Raw genomic sequence first — 22291 nt, 5'->3', positions numbered from 1 at the left:
TCGGAAAGAGTCGGACGATCTGATATGATCTGATCTGAATGATCTAATGGTTTCCCCCACTTTCTTCAATTTAAGTCTGAATTTGGCAATAAGGAGTTCATGATCTGAGCCACAGTCAGCTCCCAGTCTTGCTTTTGCTGACTGTATAGAGCTTCTCCACCTTTGGCTACAAACAATATAATCAATCTGATTTCCGTGTTGACCATCTGGTGAGATCCATGTGTAGAGTCTTCTCTTGTGTTATTGGAAGAGGGTGTTTGACCAGTGCGTTCTCCTGACAAATGTCTGTTAGCCTTTGCCCTTCTTCATTCCGTATTCCAAGGCCAAATTGGCCTGTTACCCCAAGTGTTGCTTGACTTCCTACTTTTGCATTCCAGTCCCCTATAATGAGAAGGACATCTTTTTTGGGTGTTAGTTCTAAAAGGTCTTGTAGGTCTTCATAGAATCATTCAACTTCAGCTTGTTCAGCGTTACTGGTTGGGGCATAGACTTGGATTACTGTGATACTGAATGGTTTGCCTTGGAAATGAACAGAGATCATTCTGTCACTTTTGAAATTGTATCCAAGTACTGCATTTCGGACTCTTTTGTTGACCATGATGGCTATTCCATTTCTTCTAAGGGATTCCTGACCACAGTAGTAGATATAATGGTCATCTGAGTTAAATTTACCCATTCCAGTCCATTTTAGTTTGCTGATTCCTAGAATGTCGACATTCACTCTTGCCATCTCTTGTTTGACCACTTCCAATTTGCCTTGATTCATGGACTTGACATTCCAGGATCGTATGCATTATTGCTCTTTACAGCATCGGACCTTGCTTCTATCACCAGTTATATACACAACTGGGTATTGTTTTTGCTTTGGCTCCATCCCTTCATTCTTTCTGGAGTTATTTCTCCACTGATCTCCAGTAGCATATTGGGCGTCTACCGACCCGAGGAGTTCCCCTTTCAGTATCCTATCATTTTGCCTTTTCATACTGTTCATGGGGTTCTCAAGCCAAGAATACTGAAATGGTTTGCCATTTCCTTCTCTAGTGGGCCACATTCTGTCAGACCTTTCCACCATGTCCCTCCCGTCTTGGGTGGCCCAACACGGCATGGCTTAGTTTCATCGAGTTAGACAAGGCTATGGTCCATGTGATCAGATTGACTAGTTTTCTGTGATTATGGTTTCAGTGTGTTTGCCCACTGATGCCCTCTTGCAACACCTACTGTCTTACTTGGGTTTCTCTTACCTTGGATGTGGGTTATCTCTTACCTTGGACATGGGGTATCTCTTCAAGGCTGCTCCAGAAAAGCGCAGCTGCTGCTCCTTACCTTGGATGAGGGATATCTCCTCACAGCCGCCTCCCCTGACCTATGGTGTGTGGTAGCTCCTCTCAGCAAGCCCTGTGACCTCGGGCGTGGGGTAGCTCCTCTCGGCCACCACCCCTGACCTCGAACAAGGTCATCCCCATGGAAAAGAAATGCAAAAAAGCAAAATGGCTGTCTGAGGAGGCCTTACAAATAGCTGTGAAAAGAGGAGAAGCAAAAAGCAAAGGAGAAAAGGAAAGATATAAGCATCTGAATTCAGAGTTCCAAAGAATAGCAAGGAGAGATAAGAAAGCCTTCTTCAGTGATCAGTGCAAAGAATTTGAGGAAAACAACAGAATGGGAAAGACTAGAGATCTCTTCAAGAAAATTAGAGATACCAAGGGAACATTTCATGCAAAGATGGGTTTGATAAAGGACAGAAATGGTATGGACCTAACGGAAGCAGAATATATTAAGGAGAGGTGATAAGAATACACAGAAGAACTGTACAAAAAAGATCTTCATGACCCAGAGAATCATGATGGTGTGATCACTCACCTAGAGCCAGACATCCTGGAATGTGAAGCCAAGTGGGCCTTAGAAAGCATCACTATGAACAAAGCTAGTGGAGGTGATGGAATTCCAATTGAGCTATTTCAAATCCTGGAAGATGATGCTGTGAAAGTGCTGCACTCAATATGCCAGCAAATGTGGAAAATTCAGCAGTGGCCACAGGACTGGAAAATTTAGTTTTTACTCCAATCCCAGAGAAAGGCAATGCCCAAGAATGCTCAAACTACCACACAATTGTACTCATCTCACACGCTAGTAAAGTAATGCTCAAAATTCTGCAAGCCAGGCCTCAGCAATACGTGAACCATGAATTTCCAGATGTCCAAGCTGGTTTTAGAAAAGGCAGAGGAACCAGAGATCAAATTGCCAACATCTGCAGGATCATGGAAAAACCAAGAGAGTTCCAGAAAAACATCTACTTCTGCTTTATTGACTATGCAAAGCCTTTGACTGTGTGGATCACAATAGACTGCGGAAAATTCTGAAAGAGATGGGATTACCAGACCACCTGACCTGCCTCTTGAGAAACCTATATGAAGGTCAGGAAGCAACAGTTAGAACTGGACATGGAACAACAGACGGGTTCCAAATAGGAAAAGGAGTATGTCAAGGCTGTATATTGTCACCGTGTTTATTTAACTATATGCAGAGTACATCACGACAAATGCTGTACTGGGAAAAGCACAAGCTGGAATCAAGATTGCTGGGAGAAATATCAATAACCTCAGATATGCAGATGAAACCACCCTTATGGCAGAAAATGAAGAGGAACTAAAAAGCGTCTTTATGAAAGTGAAAGAAGAGAGCGAAAAAGTTGGCTTAAATCTCAACATTCAGAAAACGAAGATCATGACATCTGGTCCCATCACTTCATGGGAAATAGACGGCGAAACAATGGAAACAGTGTCAGACATTGTTTTCGGAGGCTCCAAAATCACTGCAGATGGTGAGTTTAGCCATGAAATTAAAAGATGCTTACTCCTTGGAAAGAAAGTTATGACCAACCTAGATAGCATATTTAAAAGCAGAGACATTACTTTCCCAACAAAGGTCCCTGTAGTCAAGTCTATGGTTTTTCCAGTGGTCATGTATGGATGTGAGAGTTGGACTGTGAACAAAGCTGAGCACTGAAGAACTGGTGCTTTTGAACTGTGATGTTGGAGAAGATTCTTGAGAGTCCCTTGGACTTTAAGGAGATCCAACCAGTCCATCTAACAGAGATCAGTCCTGGGTGTTCTTTGGAAGGACTGATGCTAAAGCTGAAACTCCAATACTTTGGTCACCTCATGCGAAGAGCTGACTCATTGGAAAAGACTCTAATGCTGGGAGGGATTGGGGGCAGGAGGATAAGGAGACAACAGAGTTTGTTATGTCTGGATGGCATCACCGACTTGATGGACATGAGTTTGAATGAACTCCAGGAGTTTGTGACGGACTGGGAGACCTGGCGTGCTGCAATTCTTGGGGTTGCAAAGAGTAGAACATGACTGAGCAACTGAACTGAACTGATATGCAAGTAAATTATAATTTACATAACTCATAGTGCAAAATTGCTGACAACATATCTAGAAGTAAAAATTTGAAAAATAAACTGACTAAAAATGTCCATTTGGCTACAGCAAACAATTATTAGCTATTCTTAGGAATCTATTTGCATTTGGATTCCTTGTTTCTCATTGTATTTAGAAGAAGCAATGACTGTTCTGAAATAGTTTTCATGAAGCTTCATGACTCAAGTGCAGCTTTATCTTAACTCCCTGTTAAAGGGTGCCTTAATTTCAGTTCCTATAGATTTTCCTTTTGTTAGGAATTGAAAAGTAATGACCTTATTTACAAACATTACTTTTCAGAGAAGTGGGATTAGCAGTGACCACAGGACTGGAAAAGGTCAGTTGTCATTCCAATCTTATCAAAGGGCAATGCCAAAAAATGTTCAAACTACTGTACAATTGCATTCATTTCACATTCTAGCAAGGTAATGCTCAAAATCATCAAGCTAGGCTTCTGCAGTACTCAAACTGAGAACTTCCAGATGTACAAGATGGATTTAGAAAAGGCAGAGGCACGAAAGACCAAACTGCTAACATTCGTAAGGGAATTCAAAAAAGCACCTACTTCTGATCCATTGACTACGCAAAGGCCTTTAACTGTGTGGATCACAACAAACTATGGACAATTCTTAAAGAGAAGGAAATACGAGACAGTCTTACCTGTCTCCTGAGAAACCTGTGCAGGTCAAGAAACAACAGTTAGAACAAGACATAGAAAAATGGACTGGTTCAAAATTGAGAAAGTAGTATGTCAAGGCTGTATATTGTCACCCTGTTTTAGTACATCATGCTAAAGGCAGGACCAGATGAATCACAAAAGGGAAACAAAACTACTGGGAGAAATACTGACAACTTCAGATATGCAGTTGATACTATGCTAATGGCAGAATGCAAAGAGAACTAAAGAGACTCCTGATGAGAGTGAAAGAGAGAGTGAAAAAGCTAGCTTAAAACTAAACATTCAAAAACTAAGATCATGGCATCTGGTTCCATCACTTCAAGGCAAATAGAAAGGGAAAAAGTGAAAGCAGTGACAAATTTTATTTTCTTGGGCTCCAAAATCACTGTGGACAGTGACTGTAGCCACAAAATTAAGACACTTGTTCCTTAGAAGGAAGGTTATTATAAACCGAGACAACGTATCAAAAAAAGCAGAGAAATCACTTAACTGACAAAGGTCCATATAGTCAAAGCTATGGTTTTTTCCAGTAGTCATATACAGATGTGAGAGTTGGACCACAAAAAAAGGCTGAGTGCCAAAGAATTGATGCTTTCAATTGGTGCTGGAGAAGACTCTTAAGAGTTCCTTGGATTACAAGGAGACCAAACGAGCCAATCCTAAAAGAAATCAACCCTGAATATTAATTGGAAGGACTCATGTTGAAACTGAAGCTCCAATACTTTGGCCACCTGATATAAAGAGCTGACTCATTGGAAAAGACCTTGATCCTGGGAAAGATTGAAGGCAAAAGAAGAAGGAGGCAGCAGAGGATAAGATGGTTGGATGGCATCGCCAACTCAATGGACATGAGTTTGAGTGAACACTGGGAGATAGTGAAGGACAGGAAAGCCTGCTGTGCTGCGGTGCATGGAGTGGCAAGGAGTTGGACACAACTGAGCTACAACAAAAATGGGAAGAAAGTCTCTGGAAAACATCTTCTGAAATGGCATTAAATTCTCAGAAATCTCATGCTGAACATTGCAAAATATTTCCCCTTCAGTGTAAAATATTTAAAGTTGATTTATGGATATTATATGTATTAAATGTGTATAAATGTGATTTTAAACATTGTAGGAAATCAAGCAATGATTTTTTTTTTTTCTCTCTTAGAGACTCAGAGACATACATCACACTAAATAGGCTGAAAAGGTATCCTAAGAATTAATGGCCATTTAAATCTCGACTCAGGAATTAACGCATTTAATTAAAAATGTGAAGTCACTAATAGAGAAAATAATGTAATTTAAATGGCCAAATACAAAAAAAAAAAAAAAATCTGGATTTAAAAAAGAATATTTTGTATCACTGTGTCCTAATCTCTTTAATGAACAATTTAATATATAAAATACTTAAGAAATACTAATATTAATGATGTCATTTTAAATTAAGATATTCAAGACAGGGACAAGTAGAAGGGAAAAAAGAGACTGGATTAAGCTCTGTAGCCAAGTGGAAAGAAATTAAAGTTAGCAACCAGGATACTAGGATTTTCTGCCTCTGCAGGTTGCTAGGAAGTTATAATTTATCCACCTTATTTTACTTATCTCCAATACATAAACACCAGTTCTCCTGATCTTCCTTATAGAATGGTTTGAAATGCCCCACTAAAACACAGCATGGCATGGGGAGTTTCTATTTCAATTTCCTCTCCTCTCGTCTCTGGGAGGAAGTAAGCATTCAGCAGATTCTTTACTATCTGAGGCACCAGGGAACCAACTGAGTGATTAACACTAGTTCTTATGCATTCAGCAGCAAACAGGCATTTCTGCACTCCTCACAAGTGGGGTCTGGGCTTCCCATAACACTCTTCTTACTCCTGCTGGCCCTCCAACCAGCCAAGGTGGCTTGTCTTCCCTTTGTTGAATTCCAGGGTCAATAGGAAGCTTGAACTGTTCATTCCTCATGGAAGTCCCTGCCTTATGCTCTCCTCCCACAATCATGGCTTTAATCTCCCTTTTCCTCTGAGTCACTCCCAGGGGCACAAGCCCTGACCTGATTACTTTTCTTCCTTTCTGATTCCAGATGGATCTTTCTTAGAGTCTTGATTGTATAGGAGTCTTTCTGCCACCCTCCAGTTAGTTATCAGTGAGAATTGCTCCACATGTAGATGTATTTTTGGTATGTTCAGGGGGAGAGATAAATTCTGTGTTCTTTTACTTTGCCATCTTGGGTAGTGAATAGTGACTGTCACTCAGTAGTGTCTGACTCTTTGTAACCCGATCAACTGTAGCTCACTAGGCTCCTCTGTCCACGGAATTCTCCAGGCAAGAATATTGGAGTGGGTTGCCATTCCATTCTCCAGGGGGCCTTCCAGACCCAGGCATCAAACCCGGGGCTCCTGCAATGCAGGCAGTTCAGTTCAGTTCAGTCACTCAGTCGTGTCCGACTCTTTGCAGCCCCATGAATTGAAGCACACCAGGCCTTCTTGTCCATCACCAACTCCCGGAGTTCACTCAAACTCACGTCCATCGAGTCAGTGATGCCATCCAGCCATCTCATCCTCTGTCCTCCCTATCTCCTCTGGCCCCCAATCCTTCCCAGCATCAGAGTCTTTTCCAATGAGTCAACTCTTCGCATGAGGTAGCCAAAGTACTGGAGTTTCAGCTTTAGCATCATTCCTTCCAAAGATCACCGAGGACTGATCTCCTTTAGAATGGACTGGTTAGATCTCCTTGCAATCCAAGGGACTTTTAAGAATCTTCTTCAACACCACAGTTCAAAAGCAGCAATTCTTTGGTGCTCAGCTTTCTTTACAGTCCAACTCTCACATCCATATATGACCACTGGAAAAACCATAGCCTTGACTAGAAGGACCTTTGTTGGCAAAGTAATGTCTCTGCTTTTAAATATGGTGTCCAGGTTGGTCATGACTTTCCTTCCAAGGAGTAAGCATCTTTTAATTTCATGGCTGCACTTACCATCTGCAGTGATTTTGGAGCGCAAAAAAATAAATTCTGACACTGTTTCCACTGTTTCCCCATCTATTTGCCATGAAGTGTTGGGACGAGATACCATGATCTTAGTTTTCTGAATGTTGAGCTTTAAGCCAACATTTTTACTCTCCTCTTTCAGTTTCATCAAGAGGCTTTTTAGTTCCTTTTCACTTTTTGCCATAAGGGTGGTGTCATCTGCATATCTGAGGTTACTGATATTTCTTCCAGCAATCTTGATTTCAGCTTGTGCTTCTTCCAGCCCAGCGTTTCTCATGATGTACTCTGCATAGAAGTTAAATAAGCAGGATGACAATATACAGCCTTGACGTCCTCCTTTTCCTATTTGGAACCCGTCTGTTGTTCCATGTCCAGTTCTAACTGTTGCTTCCTGATCTGCATATAGGTTTCTCAAGAGGCAGGTCAGGTGGTCTGGTATTCCCATCTCTTGAAGAATTTTCCACAGTTTATTGTGATCCACATAGTCAAAGGCTGCCTGCAATGCAGGCAGACTCTTTACCAATTAAGCCAGCAGGAATTCTTCTCTAAAATACTCTTTTTAGCTTATTCCTTTAAATAGCCAGTTCCTCAAATGCTCTTGGAATCAACTTCTACATTTTATTGAATTCTTACTACTTAAATAAAAATTTGACACGTGTTCATTTCTGGTATGAGTCACCATGTTAGCATTTTCAAAGTTTACTTTAGCACTATCTTAATATTTTCTAAATTCTCATTATGCCTTCAATAAATATTTTAAAATTTTATATCATCACTGCCAGCACTGTATTTTAAAAATGTAAAAGCATTATATTAAGCAAAAAGTATTATCATAAGCAGGGGAGATAGTCAGTGGTAAAGAAAATGGGTTAATTGCTCTCTGAATTTCACCACTACCATGCACTAACTGTGTGATCTAAGAGAGAAAGTAATAAAACACACAACTGCTCTAGGATTCAGTTCCCTCATTTCTGAAGTAGTATAATAATTATCACTAAATTTCTGTATTAGGGATAGTATTAACCAGTCTGATGATCGCTCTTTAAATCTTGCTTCTTTTGGTTTGTTCATTGTTGTTGTTGTTGTTGTTAAGTCACTCATTCACGTCCAATTCTGCCACACCATGGACTGCAGCATGCTAGACTTCCCTGTCCTTCCCATCTCCCAGAGTTTGCTCAAACTCATGTCCATAGAGTCAGTGATGCCAGCCAACCATCTCATCCTCTGTCATCCCCTTCTCCTCCTGCCTTTAAGCTTTCCCAGCATCTAATGAGTTAGCTTTATATTAGGTAGCCAAAATATTGGAGCTTCAGTTTCAGCATCAGTCCTTTCAATGAATATTCAGGTTGATTTCCTTTAAGATTGACTGCTTTGATCTCCTTGTTCATTCTTAGGTCTTCATAATACTCAATTCCCAACACCTTTTAATCCAGACATCCCAAGTTCAGTTCATGTTAAATACAATAAAATATGGCTGTATTCATTACCTTTGAAGTGTCAATTGCTCAGTCACATCTGACTTTTTGTGATCCTATTGCCTATAGCCCACCAAGCCTCCTCTGTCCATGGGGATCTCCAGGCAAGAATACTGGAGTTGGTTGCCATTCCCTTCTTCAGGGTATCTTGTTGACCCAGGGATTAAACCTCGGTTTCCTCCATTGCAGGCAGATTCTTTACCATCTGTAAAGGGAAACCCTTTACAGGGAAACCCTTCATTACTTTTATTTCCTGTCAAATTGGTGGGCAAACCATACCCTCCCTCACATTTCAAAAGGAAGCCTCTTAAGAGAAATTTCAATTTACTGTTCACAGATCTTTTAGCATATATTTGAATCAACTCTTAAATCATCAAAGGAGTGGCTAAAGTGGAAACAAAATAACTACCTATTAAAGGACCATTTCAGAGAAGGCAGGGGCACCCTACTCCAGTACTCTTGCCTGGAAAATTCCATGGACAGAGGAGCCTGGTAGACTGCAGTCCATGGGCTGGCAAAGAGTCGGACACTACTGGGTGACTTCACTTTCATTTTTCACTTTCATGCATTGGAAAAGGAAATGGCAACCCACTCCAGTGTTCTTGCCTGGAGAAGCCCAGGGATGGGGGAGCATGGTGGGCTGCCGTCTATGGGGTCACACAGTGTTGGACACAACTGAAGTGACTTTAGCAGCAGTAGCAGCAGCAAAGGACAGTTTGAAATATGGTTCTGATGGGCATATCACCAGAATTTGACACTAGTTCTTATAATGGAAATGGGAAGAAAGTAGCTAAATCAATCATTCAATGAAATAAAATCTTCTAAACCAATGGAATCACAGTAGGGCCCAACTCTGACTTCCTGAATTAGTACTATGAGTATGGTACTAAATAATCTGTATCTCTATACTTTTAATAGTTACACAAATAAGTCTAATCATTAGCCTTATTTTTTTAAATCATTGGATATCTACAGTGATGCATTGTAGACCCCAAATTGCAAATGGCATCTTATTTCACTCATTCATTTCACAGATATACATTAAATATATACTCTATATGAAATCTTATGCCATATAGTATATTTATATTATTCCACAAGTGTTTGAAAGTTTCCCCTAATAGTTAGGAAAGTGAAATCCTAAAGTGAAAGTCATTCAGTCGTGTCCAACTCTTTGTGACCCCAAGGACTGTACAGTCCATGGAATTCTCCAGGCCAGAACACTGGAGTGGGCAGCCTTTCCCTTCTTCAGAAGACCTTCTCAACTCAGGTCACCCACATTGCAGGCAGATTCTTTACCAGCTGAGCCACAAGGGAAGTCCAATAGTTATGGCAGGGTATTATTTAATAAAGTTATAAGCTACTCACATCCAAGGAGCAGTGGCTGCACAGGTGCAGGAGGGCCGAGAGGAGATACTCCACGTTCAAGATCAGGAGGGGCGGCCATGAGGAGATATCCCTCGTCCAAGGTAAGGAGCAGCGGCTGCGCTTTGTTGGAGCAGCTGTGAAAAGATACCCGACGATTAGGTAAGAGAAACCCAAGTAAGATGGTAGGTGTTGGAAGAGGGCATCAGAGTGCAGACACACTGAAACCATAATCACAGAAAACTAGTCAATCTGATCACACGGACCATAGCCTTGTCTAATTCAGTGAAACTAAGCCATGCCATGTGGGGCCACCCAAGATGGGAGGGTCATGGTAGAAAGGTCTGACAGAATGTGGTCCACTGGAGAAGGGAATGGCAAACCACTTCAGTATTCTTGGCTTGAGAACCCCACGAACAGTATGAAAAGGCAAAATGATAGGATACTGAAAGGGGAACTCCTCGGGTCGGTAGATGCCCAATATGCTACTGGGGATCAGTGGAGAAATAACTCCAGAAAGAATGAAGGGATGGAGCCGAAGCAAAAACAATACCCAGTTGTGGATATAACTGGTGATAGAAGCAAGGTCCGATGCTGTAAAGAGCAATATTGCATACGAACCTGGAATGTCAGGTCCATGAATTAAGGCAAATTGGAAGTGGTCAAACAGGAGATGGCAAGAGTGAACGTCGACATTCTAGGAATCAGCAAACTAAAATGGACTGGAATGGGTGAATTTAACTCAGATGACCATTATATCTATTACTGTGGTCAGGAATCCCTTAGAAGAAATGGAATAGCCATCATGGTCAACAAAAGAGTCCGAAATGCAGTACTTGGATACAATCTCAAAAGTGACAGAATGATCTCTGTTCATTTCCAAAGCAAATCATTCAATAAAATCACAGTAATCCAAGTCTATGCCCCAACCAGTAACGCTGAAAAAGCTGAAGTTGAATGATTCTATGAAGACTTACAAGACCTTTTAGAACTAAAACCCCAAAAAGATGTCCTTTTCATTATAGGGAACTAAAATGCAAAAGGAGGAAGTCAAGCAACACCTTGGGTAACAAGCCAATTTGGCCTTGGAATATGGAATGAAGAAGGGCAAAGGCTAACAGACTTTTGCCAGGAGAATGCACTGGTCATAGCAAACACCCTCTTCCAACAACACAAGAGAAGGCTCTACACATGGATATCACCAGATGGTCAACACCAAAATCGGATGATTACATTCTTTGAAGCCAAAGATGGAGAAGCTCTAGGCAGTCAGCAAAAACAAGACTGGGAGCTGACTATGGCTCAGATCATGAACTCCTTATTACCAAATTCAAACTTAAATTGAAGAAAGTGGAGGAAATCACTAGACCATTCAGGTATGACCTAAATCAAATCCCTTATGACTATACAGTCGATGTGAGACATAGATTTAAGGGACTAGATCTGATAGATAGAGTGCCTGATGAACTATGGACTGAGGTTCATGACATTATACAGGAGACAGGGATCAAGACCATCTCCATGGAAAAGAAATGCAAAAAAGCAAAATGACTGTCTGGGGAGGCCTTACAAAAAGCTGTGAAAAGAAGAGAAGTGAAAAGCAAAGGAGAAAAGGAAAGATATAAGCATCTGAATTCAGAGTTCCAAAGAATAGCAAGGAGAGATAAGAAAGCCTTCCTCGGTGATCAATGCAAAGAAATAGAGGAAAACAACAGAATGGGAAAGACTAGAGATCTCTTCAAGAAAATTACAGATATCAAGGGAACATTTCATGCAAAGATGGGTTCGATAAAGGACAGAATGGTATGGATCTAACAGAAGCAGAAGATATTAAGAAGAGAGGTGGCAAGAATACACAGAAGAATTATACAAAAAAGATCTTCAGGACCAAGATAATCACAATGGTGTGATCATTCACCTAGAGCCAGACATCCTGGAATGTGAAATCAAGTGGGCCTTAGAAAGCATCACTATGAACAAAGCTAGTGGAGGTGATGGAATTCCAGTTGAGCTAGTTCAAATCCTGAAAGATGATGCTATGAAAGTGCTGCACTCAATATGCCAGCAAATGTGGAAAATTCAGCAGTGGCCACAGGACTGGAAAAGGTCAGTTTTCATTACAATCCCAAAGAAAGGCAATGCCAAAGAATGCTCAAACTACCGCACAATTGCACTCATCTCACAGGCTAGTAAAGTAATGTTCAAAATTCTCCAAGCCAGGCTTCAACAATACGTGAACTGTGAACTTCCTGATGTTCAAGCTGGTTTTAGAAAAGGCAGAGGAACCAGAGATCAAATTGCCAACATCTGCAGGATCATGGAAAAAGCAAGAAAATTCCAGAAAAACATCTATTTCTGCTTTATTGACTATGCCAAAGTCTTTGACTGTGTGGATCACAATAGACTGTGGAAAATTCCAAAAGAGATGGGAATACCAGACCACCTGACCTACCTCTTGAGAAACCTACGTGCAGGTCAGGAAGCAACAGTTAGAACTGGACGTGGAACAACAGACTGGTTCCAAATAGGAAAAGGAGGACGTCAAGGCTGTATATTGTCATCCTGCTTATTTAACTTCTATGCAGAGTACATCATGAGAAACGCTGGGCTGGAGGAATCACAAGTTGGAATCAAGATTGCTGGGAGAAATATCAATAACCTCAGATATGCAGATGAAACCACCCTTATGACAGAAAGTGAAGAGGAACTAAAAAGCCTCTTGATGAAAGTGAAAGAGGAGAGTGGAAAAAGTTGGCTTAAAGCTCAACATTCAGAAAACTAAGATCATGGCATCTGGTCCCATCAATTCTTGGGAAATAGATGTGGAAACAGTATCACACTTTGTTTTTTGGGGGCTCCAAAATCACTGCAGATGGTAAGTGCAGCCATGAAATTAAAAGACACTTACTCCTTGGATGGAAAGTCATGACCAACCTAGACACCATATTCAAAAGCAGAGACATTACTTTGTCAACAAAGGTCCTTCTAGTCAAGGCCATGGTTTTTCCAGTGGTCATATATGGATGTGAGAGTTGGACTGTGAAGAAAGCTGAGCACCAAAGAATTGCTGCTTTTGAACTGTGGTGTTCAAGAAGACTCTTGAGAGTCCCTTGGATGGCAGGGAAATCCAACCAGTCCATTCTAAAGGAGATCAGTCCTGGGTGTTCTTTGGAAAGACTGATGCTAAAGCTGAAACTCCAATACTTTGGCCCCTTCATGCAAAGTGTTGACTCATTAGAAAACACCCTGATGCTGGTAGGTATTGGGGTCAGGAGGAGAAGGGGACGGCAGAGGATGAGATGGCTGGATGGCATCACCTACTTGATGGACATGAGTCTGAGTGAACTCCAGGAGTTGGTGATGGACACGGATGCCTTGCGTGCTGCAATTCATGGGGTCGCAATGAGTCAGACACGTCTGAGTGACTGGACTGACTGAACTGAACTGAACTGAACTGATAAGCTACTCAATATAAACCAGATACGTTACAAGGATTCAACATATAGCACAGAGAACATATCCAGTGTTTTATAACAACTTTATATGTAAATCTATAAATACATTGAATTACTGTGCAGCACACCTGAAACTACTGATATCCACCATTATCCCTAGCTTTAGGACTGACTGCCTTCCAGTGTGGAACTAGTTCCCTTTTAGTATCTTAACACTACTTAACTATTACACTGTTTCCTCAAAACAGTGTAAACAAAAAACATTTTCCACTAAATAAATAAACTTTTAAAATTTTACTTCATATATCTGTCAGTTAAAACTACCTTCAAGATTAAAAGGTAAACTTCCATAAACTACTCTACCCTGAGCCTTCTTCTCTGATTAAACTAGATTAAAAAATTCTTTTGGACTATGTAATTTTGTTTCTGATTATTCTTATCCCACTATTGCAGACACTTTACTAAGTACATTTTGTTGGCTTGGCATGGCACAATGTCCCATTTTGTATCTCATACTTTAGCTATGTCATCAGACATTTTGTTAGTTGTTAGAAAATAGGCAATTTACAGAGCAAGGAAAGGAAGAGAAGGTTTGGTTTAGCTTTCTATATTAGGTGCTCTAAAAAATGGGAGAGAATTAGACCATGCATTAGGGAAAGAGGTAGAGAGAGAGTCATTTTTGCCTAAAACTAAATTAGACTGACTTCCAGTGCATAAAATTTGCTTAGTCTTTCCAAAATATTTTTCAAAATTCCTTGATTTTGTGCTTATTTGTTATTTCCTCCGTACAAGTTTTCATCTTTATTTAGAATAAAATTCTTCAGTAAGGAATATATTATGTTTGAGCAAAGCATGCCTCTACCAAATGGCAATAAGAGGAAAGGGATTAACATTCCTTCATTAGGTCAACAATGAAGTTTGAACAGGTTGATAAAATAGCATAAGACACCAATGTAATATCATGGGTGAGAGAAAATATTCAGGCCCTTTGGCAAAGTTGAATGAGTCATCAATTTATTTAAAAGCCTCACAACTCATTATAGTATTATTTAATATACACACAGGAAGTAGAGACTATAAATAGAACAACAAAGTTAAAAAGAGGAAAGATGCTCAGTGTTTCGCTTTTTTTCCCCCCTCCATCAGTCAGCTTAATCTTCCAATACCACAGAATCATAAAGTAGGAGAGCACCAAAAGTGCAAAATTAGCAAGAGCTAGGTCACACATTATATGAACCCACAGAAATGTGGTGCATTGAATATTTTTATAACAGAAGACACTAACAATAAAAGTTTAAAATAGTCTAACATAAATCCATATTTTTTACAAATGTAAAGTACTGCTGACTTCATTTTTGACTTCAGATTGATAAAAACATTTTGCATTTGTTTCCCTTTAGTTTATGAAGTATTTTTCACTGCAGTATCTCAGTTGAGCTTCATAAAATATCCTCTTTGTTGCAGGACAAGATTTACCATCCTCATCTAATCAACAGGCAAATGGATGCTCATAGTAATTTAATATTATAGTAAAAATAGGACAAGAACTCAGATACTATGATTCTCATTCTCTATTAGGCAATTTCTAACAGAGTACTAATCTATATAATAACATTCTTAACCCAGAGGGATGGTATGGGGAGGGAGGAGGGAGGAGGGTTCAGGATGGGAAACACATGTATACCTGTGGCGGATTCATTTCGATATTTGGCAAAACTAACACAATACTGTAAAGTTTAAAACTAAAATAAAATAAAATAAAAAAGTTTAGATCACCTACCAGATTCAAATAAAACAAAATCTATGCTCCTTTTAATGTATTATGAATGCATCCATTAAATCTGGGAAAAATTGGGAATTTTAGTTGGAAAACAAAATACATTTCTAAGAATATTAACTTTTGCTTACTTACATAAAAATTTTTATTGAGATGTATAACATATATGCAGAAAAGTACTCAAATATGTACAAATCATTATTTTCACAAAGTGAATATAGCATTCAGACCAAGAACAAAGCATGACAGCATCAAAAGTCTCCCTCTTGTCTTTTAAGTCACCGCATCCTTAAGAGTAATCACTGTCTTGACTTCTAATACCATAAATTAGATTTGCAAATTTAAAAGTATGAGATTTATTTATGCAGTTTCAAAATTTATTTTCTACAATCCACCCCAAAAGCATTATTTCTTTTAAAAGTAACTTTTTATATACTATATATCCACTGTTCTTGTTTTATTTAAGATCTGTCTTCAAATATTAGAAAAAGTATATGCTTCCCAAGATTATTTTGTTTAGATTAATCCATAAAGATGAGATATAGTTCTGCATTTTTCTAAACTCGTTCCCTTGTGTTCACAGGCCCAGTACACCTCCTGTCCAAACTTGGGAAATCCAAGCATTAGAGACCCGCCTCCACTTCCTATTTCAACCTAGTGCCCATTAATCAAAAACCCTTTTAATATTTTTATTTCACAAAATTATTTTAGGTGTTATCCATTTCTGAAACCAATATTTATTTAATAAGGATCTGTCCTGCCAATATCACCTTATAAATATAAAAAACAAATTCAATAAAGAAGAATTTCAGCTGCTACTCATTTAAACCTTAAGAGTAAAATTTTTCTAGATTTATCTCATCCTGAAAATCATTAATTAAAAATCATGAATTAGAATAGTTCTCAATAGTTTTATGTATTTGTTGATCTGGCCACATATTGAATAAATGTTGCAAAAAACTACATCATAACCAAAAAAGATCAAATCATCATCATTGTATTTGAAAAACTATCATTCTAGTCAGCTCATAGTTTTACTGACCCTAAACAAGCCAAGGTCTCTAGACATAGATTCTGCAAGAGTGGCACAGGGTTAACAGAATGAAAGTTATAATTAAGGTAACATTAGGGTTTTTGTCTTAACAGTTATCTCCCTCCTAAGAGACAACATTATAACAGAAGAATATAGAACCACAAGCCAGTGAACATATGTTTGAATCCTGGGTCCACCTATTCTTATATGGAAGTGTTATTTTATAAATCTCACTTTTTATAATTGTGAATTGTCATTAATGATGCACATTGTGTCTGCTTTGAGTCTGTATCTTGTACTTCTTTTCTATGCTCACAAATCTGGACACACATATAAGTTTTATAAATATATGCTGGTAATGAAACTGTCAAATCCTAGAGAGAAAAATTCAAAGATTAAGTCCAGATTCAGACACTAAATATACAACATTTTTCTCAAAGAAGCAGAAATACTACACTTCCTGAAAATCTATAATATCAACTGGATCAAAAACACAAGTAATAGTGAGCACTTCAATACTGCATTGGGAGGAAGTGAAGTAACTGACCTTTTAGGTTTCTGCAATCTCTCAATGAAATGACTCAGACGAGATAAATAAAAGAAGAAAAAAATGGTTCCCATTTCCATTCCTTGAGTTTACCTGTTTACAGAACAAAACAGAGAGCATATATCCCTAATAAAATACCAGTGAAAAGTGAAAGTCGTTCGTTCAGTCGTGTCCAACTCTGTGACACCGTGACTATAGAGTCCTTGGAATTCTCCAGACCAGAACACTGGAGTGGGTAGCCTTTCCCTTCTGCAGGGGATCTTCCCCACCTGGGTCTCCAGTATTGCAGGTGGATTCTTTACCAGCTGAGCCACAAGGGAAGCCCAAAAATACTTGAGTGGGTATCCTATCCCTTCTCCAGTGGATCTTCCTAACCCAGGGGTTGAACCACCTGGCCTTAAAAAAATGGACTGCTAGTAAAAGTTGCTCATATTACACCACAGTTCTGACAGAATCTGTTTCCTCCTAGCTTTAACACCTGCAGTCAGAAAAAGAAAGTGAATATTGATGAGGATGCTGGTGATGAAGGTACATCACACCGACATTTGAATGACCGTAGATGTTTGACTAATAATATAACTCTCATCTTCAAAATACTTTAAATAATGGCTATGCACATGAAAAATAAAACGCATTAAATAGATCAGTATATCTCAACTTCATGTGCAGCTTTTAAAGCCCCAAACCAAAATAGCACTGGCATTTTTTATGAAGAAGGAGAAAGAAGGAAAGAAAGAGGGAGGGAGGAAAGGATGAGAATAGGACAGAGGAGACAGGAGGAGGAGTTAATGATGCCTGTTCTATCTTGGTTCCAGTTGTATACATTCACACTGTCCCTCACTCACTGAACAACACAATAACTAGTGTCTGTGGTAGGAAAACCTAACATCAGTACTGATGGGGAGGTTCAGAGAGAAGGAAAACAGAGATAAATGAATCACCTTCCATCAAGAAGAAGAACAGAGTCAGCTAAGATCCGATGGAGAAAGATTATCATTAGGAAAAGATAAATGACACTCCTTTTTGGATACTGGTACTGAATATTCAGGGTATGGCCCACTTGGGCAGTTTTTCCCCATTCTTTTTCTGGACTTGGCTTGTGTGGTGCCCTATGCTGTGCCTGACAGTCTGACATTTCCCTCATTCAAATAATCTGCATTTGGCCCCCTTTATTAACAGTAGCAGCAAACATGGTTCAAAGACTGACTCAGACCATGGACACAGCATTTCTTTGACTATTTCCCCCAGCACAGTGGAATTTTTTAATGTTATTAGAAATCTCAAATTTCATACTTCATAATACAAAATTGACATGTTTAGACTATAACATTTAAGTCCTATTTAAATAATGCAGAAGTGAGATTTTAAATATGAAAATATAAACATTCTAGACACTTCCATAGATGGCTAATACATACAAGTTGCCATTTTGGCCTCCCAATCATGATACACATCACAGTGGATCTTGCCACTCCTGTCACTTGAATTGGGATGAGACTGTCACTCCCGAATAGCAAACCCTCTTTCTATAGATGAATTTCACTTGCTATTGCTGCTCCTGACCATGCTAGAGTAAATAAAATAAACAACAGGTATGACAAGTTAAATAGCAAAATTGTATGTTCTGAAATATTTAGACAGAGGTCAGATTACCAGTGTAGTATGAGAAATAAAACAGATATTAGTCACTTTTTTATCAAATGAGCAGTTTTTTTTTTTCATACCAAATCCAAGAAAAACTAAAGATTTACCAATGCCCAAATAATAAATAGAGTGAAAAGAAAAATCTATTCCAAGAAGTTGAACAAACATTTTGCAAAGCTTGGGTATTCCATTTATATTTGAGTATATTTAATGATTAATATTAATATCTTGAGTTAAGAGTGCCAGGGGACATATTTAATGCAGGGAAGCAAAAGCTTCAAGGGAAATCAATTGTAAAATAATCAATACTAAAATCAGTACTCTGAGCAAATATTCACTCAAATACTAAGGTTTGGTAATAAGGGCCCAAAGCAAAAACAGACGTATTGGCCCACATTAGCTTGTAAGAGCAGATGCAGAAAAGGATCCCAAATAGACTTACATTGGAATATACTATTTTAACTAAGCTATTTAAGGAAAATTATGCCTTGTGAAGATAAAAATGAGCACTTACTTCAGAAATGTTATATCTTCTATATTTCATTGTACATGAAGAAGGCAGCTGAACAAGAACTATTCTTTAGAGGTTAATTTTAGCAGTGTTTACAATGTTTTGTTTTATAATGTCTTGCATTTTAGAAGTCTTCTAGGATTTGCCATGCTGATTCTAGTATTGTAGAGTCTGTACCTGATTACACTAATATTATAGGAAGATAATTATTGTACTGAACAAATACAATTAATGAAATCTCATGAAAAATTTCAGCATCTTTTAATGCAACATATAAGCTATGAATTGGTATAGCAGTTAACAGGAACCAAAGGAGCTGGAAAGGATAATCTACTGAAATGTGAACTCTGAAAGAATGCACAGACCAAGATGTCTCTATGAACTCTAGAAAAAGGAAGTCTGTGTATTTCTACCAAATCGCTGTGAATTCAGGTGACTAGTGTTGGCAGTTAAGTATTTGACTCCAGAATCATATGAAGTGAATCTGAATACAGTTATGTGATCTTAGACAACTAATTTAAAATTGCTTCTCCTTAGTTACCCATTGTTAGAGCAGACAAATAAAGATGTTTACCTCACAGTGTTGTTATGTGGGCTAAATGAAGTAATTACAAGTGTCTGGCATATAGTAAAGAGCTTCAAAATGTTAGCTGCCATCAGCTACTAACAACTACCATTGGAGACCTCTCCTCTTTCCCTCCGGATTCAATTATGCTCACTTCTTATCAGCCTGGTTATAGGGACCCTGTGTCTATGGGTATGTGGAGATACCTATATAAATATATTTGTATCTCATACACACACATATACATAATATAGGGAGAGAGAAAGAGAGTTTCAGATATAGAGAAGAATTACAAAACCATAATACAATTATCAAAACCAAGAAATTAACCTTTGTACAGTACTCCTAACCAAAGCACAGAATTTATTCCAATTTTTACCACTTCTCCATTAACATCCTTTCCCTTGTTCCAAGATGCCACCACATTTACCTGTCTCCTTAATTTCTTCTAACTCATGACATTCTTTCAGCCTTTCATATCCTTTACACTTCTGAAGAGCACTGGACTTTGTAGAATGTCCCTCAATTTAAGTGTGTTTGATGTTTTCTTATAATTTCTCATTAAATTTTGCATTAATGGAAGGATAATACAGTGGGAATGTGCCATTTTTAGGTCATCATATGACATACCTAAAATGTATGTCATAATACATAATGTCATGTATTATGACATACATAATACATGATGTCGTTATGTATTATTGGGGATGTTAACCTTGATCATTTGTCTAAGGTGGTGACTGGCAGGATTCTCCTGTGGAAATTTACTATTATTCCATTTCTTTCTTTCTTTCTTTTTTCCTGGGCTTTTTATTTTATTGTATTTTATACTTTACAATATTGTATTGATTTTGCCATACATCAACATGAATCCACCAGGGGTGTACACATGTTCCCCATCCTGAACCCCCTCCCACCTCTCTCCCCATACCATCCCTATGGGTCATCCCAGCGCACCAGCCCCGAGAATCCTGTATCATGCATCAGACCTGGACTGGCAATTCATTTCACATATGATATTATACATGTTCCATTTCTAAATGGTAAATATTTCAAGGGAGAAAATCAAGCTATGCGCAGATCCTGTTTCTGCTTTAATTTTTACATGCTCTTTTAGTAGGATCTTGCCTATGATGGTGATTATTATGGTGTTATAAGAGTGATTATTTAATTTTCTCACCTATTACATATTTATTAATTAGAAATTCTCTCCAGGAATTTTTTTCAATTCTCCATTACTTATTCAGCTACTTATATATACTCACAAAATGGAGCAGAACCCTGTGGGGCCCTCCCAAGTACAAAAGCCCCTCCTTGTCCGCTTCTCCTTCTTTGTAGAAAAGCTGAAGTCACCCAGGCCTCTCCTGAGTCACAAAGGAGTAGGCTCAAGCAGTTAATGATTAGGACAACAGAATCACAGAGTCTTCAATTCCTCTCTAAAGGATATAGATAACATTGTCTTGTGCATATTCCTGAGTTGTTTTACAGATACTATAACTGCCACCAGAGAGATAAAGCTAACCACATGATGACTAGACTGTAGCCATGATATACGTGCTTCATGTTGAGCAGTTATGAATCTATGGCTAGCAAAATTCCAAGAACTGGCCTCAAGAGAATGAGAATAACATTATTTCTTGTAATAATCTGCATCTTTGTGGCCAGCAAAGTAATTGAAACTTGTTATGCCCATATATGTAACTTGTTATGCCCATATATGTAAGTGGGCAACTTATGTTGTCAGCAAAGAGATGCTACAGACATGTCAACATCTTCCACTCAAAGAACTTGATGCCTTTTCTCAGCATGATCCCATAGAAATCAAATGATGTGTAACCAAGCATATTTTTAAGTGCTCCCTAAAAGTTAACATGTAATAGACTTCACCAAAATTTGGAAAACTCAGCAGTGGCCACAGGACAGGAAAAGGTCAGTTTTCATTCCAATCCCAAAGAAAGGCAATGCCAAAGAATACTCAAACTACTGCACACTTGCACTCATCTCACATGCTAGTAAAGTAATGCTCAAAATTCTCCAAGCCAGGCTTCAGCAGTACATGAACCCTGAATTTCCAGATGTTCAAGCTGGTTTTAGAAAAGGCAGAGGAACCAGAGATCAAGTTGTCAACATCCACTGGATCATGGAAAAAGCAAGAGAGTTCCAGAAAAACATCTACTTCTGCTTTATTGACTATGCCAAAACCTTTGACTGTGTGGATCACAATAAACTGTGGAAAACTCTGAAAGAGATGGGAAAACCAGACCACCTGACCTGCCTCTTGAGAAACCTATATGCAGGTCAGGAAGCAACAGTTAGAACTGGACATGGAACAGCAGACTGGTTCCAAATAGGAAAAGGAGTACATCAAGGCTGTATATTGTCACCCTGCTTATTGAACTTATATGCAGAGTACGTCATGAGAAACTGGGCTGGAGGAAGCACAAGCTGGAATCAAGATTTGCCGAGAGAAATATCAATAACCTCAGATATGCATATGACACCACCCTTATGGCAGAAAGTGAAGAACTAAAGAGCCTCTTGATGAAATTGAAGAGCAGAATGAAAATGTTGACTTAAAGCTCAGCATTCAGAAAACTAAGATCATGGCATCCAGTCCCATCACTTTATGGCAAATAGATGAGGAAACAGTGGAAACAGTGTCACACTTTGTTTTTTTGGGCTCCAAAATCACTGCAGATGGTAAATGCAGCCATGAAATTAAAAGACACTTACTCCTTGGAAGGAAATTTATGACCAACCTAGACACCATATTCAAAAGCAGAGACATTACTTTGCCAACAAAGGTCCATCTAGTCAAAGTTATGGTTTTTCCAGTGGTCATGTAT

At 38.7% G+C, this 22291-nt stretch overlaps 1 long non-coding RNA gene across 1 annotated transcript in view; it reads right to left on the bottom strand.

Moving 5' to 3' along the window:
* The window catches only part of LOC133239650 (uncharacterized), a 32120-nt gene extending 12068 nt beyond the window's left edge, over positions 1 to 20052 (bottom strand). Inside the window, exons 1-2 of the long non-coding RNA XR_009733918.1 lie at positions 19876 to 20052; positions 9917 to 10050 (exon numbers count right to left, since the gene is read on the bottom strand). This is a non-coding gene — a long non-coding RNA (uncharacterized LOC133239650). The remainder of the gene's footprint in view (positions 1 to 9916; positions 10051 to 19875) is intronic.
* Between the last annotated feature and the right edge of the window lie 2239 nt (positions 20053 to 22291).

Source organism: Bos javanicus, chromosome 26, assembly GCF_032452875.1.
Source record: "Bos javanicus breed banteng chromosome 26, ARS-OSU_banteng_1.0, whole genome shotgun sequence".
In the NCBI taxonomy this organism is placed as follows: Eukaryota; Metazoa; Chordata; class Mammalia; order Artiodactyla; family Bovidae; genus Bos; species Bos javanicus.
The sequence above is the reverse complement of the archived record's forward strand: the minus strand, read 5'-3'. Positions and strand labels throughout refer to the sequence as shown.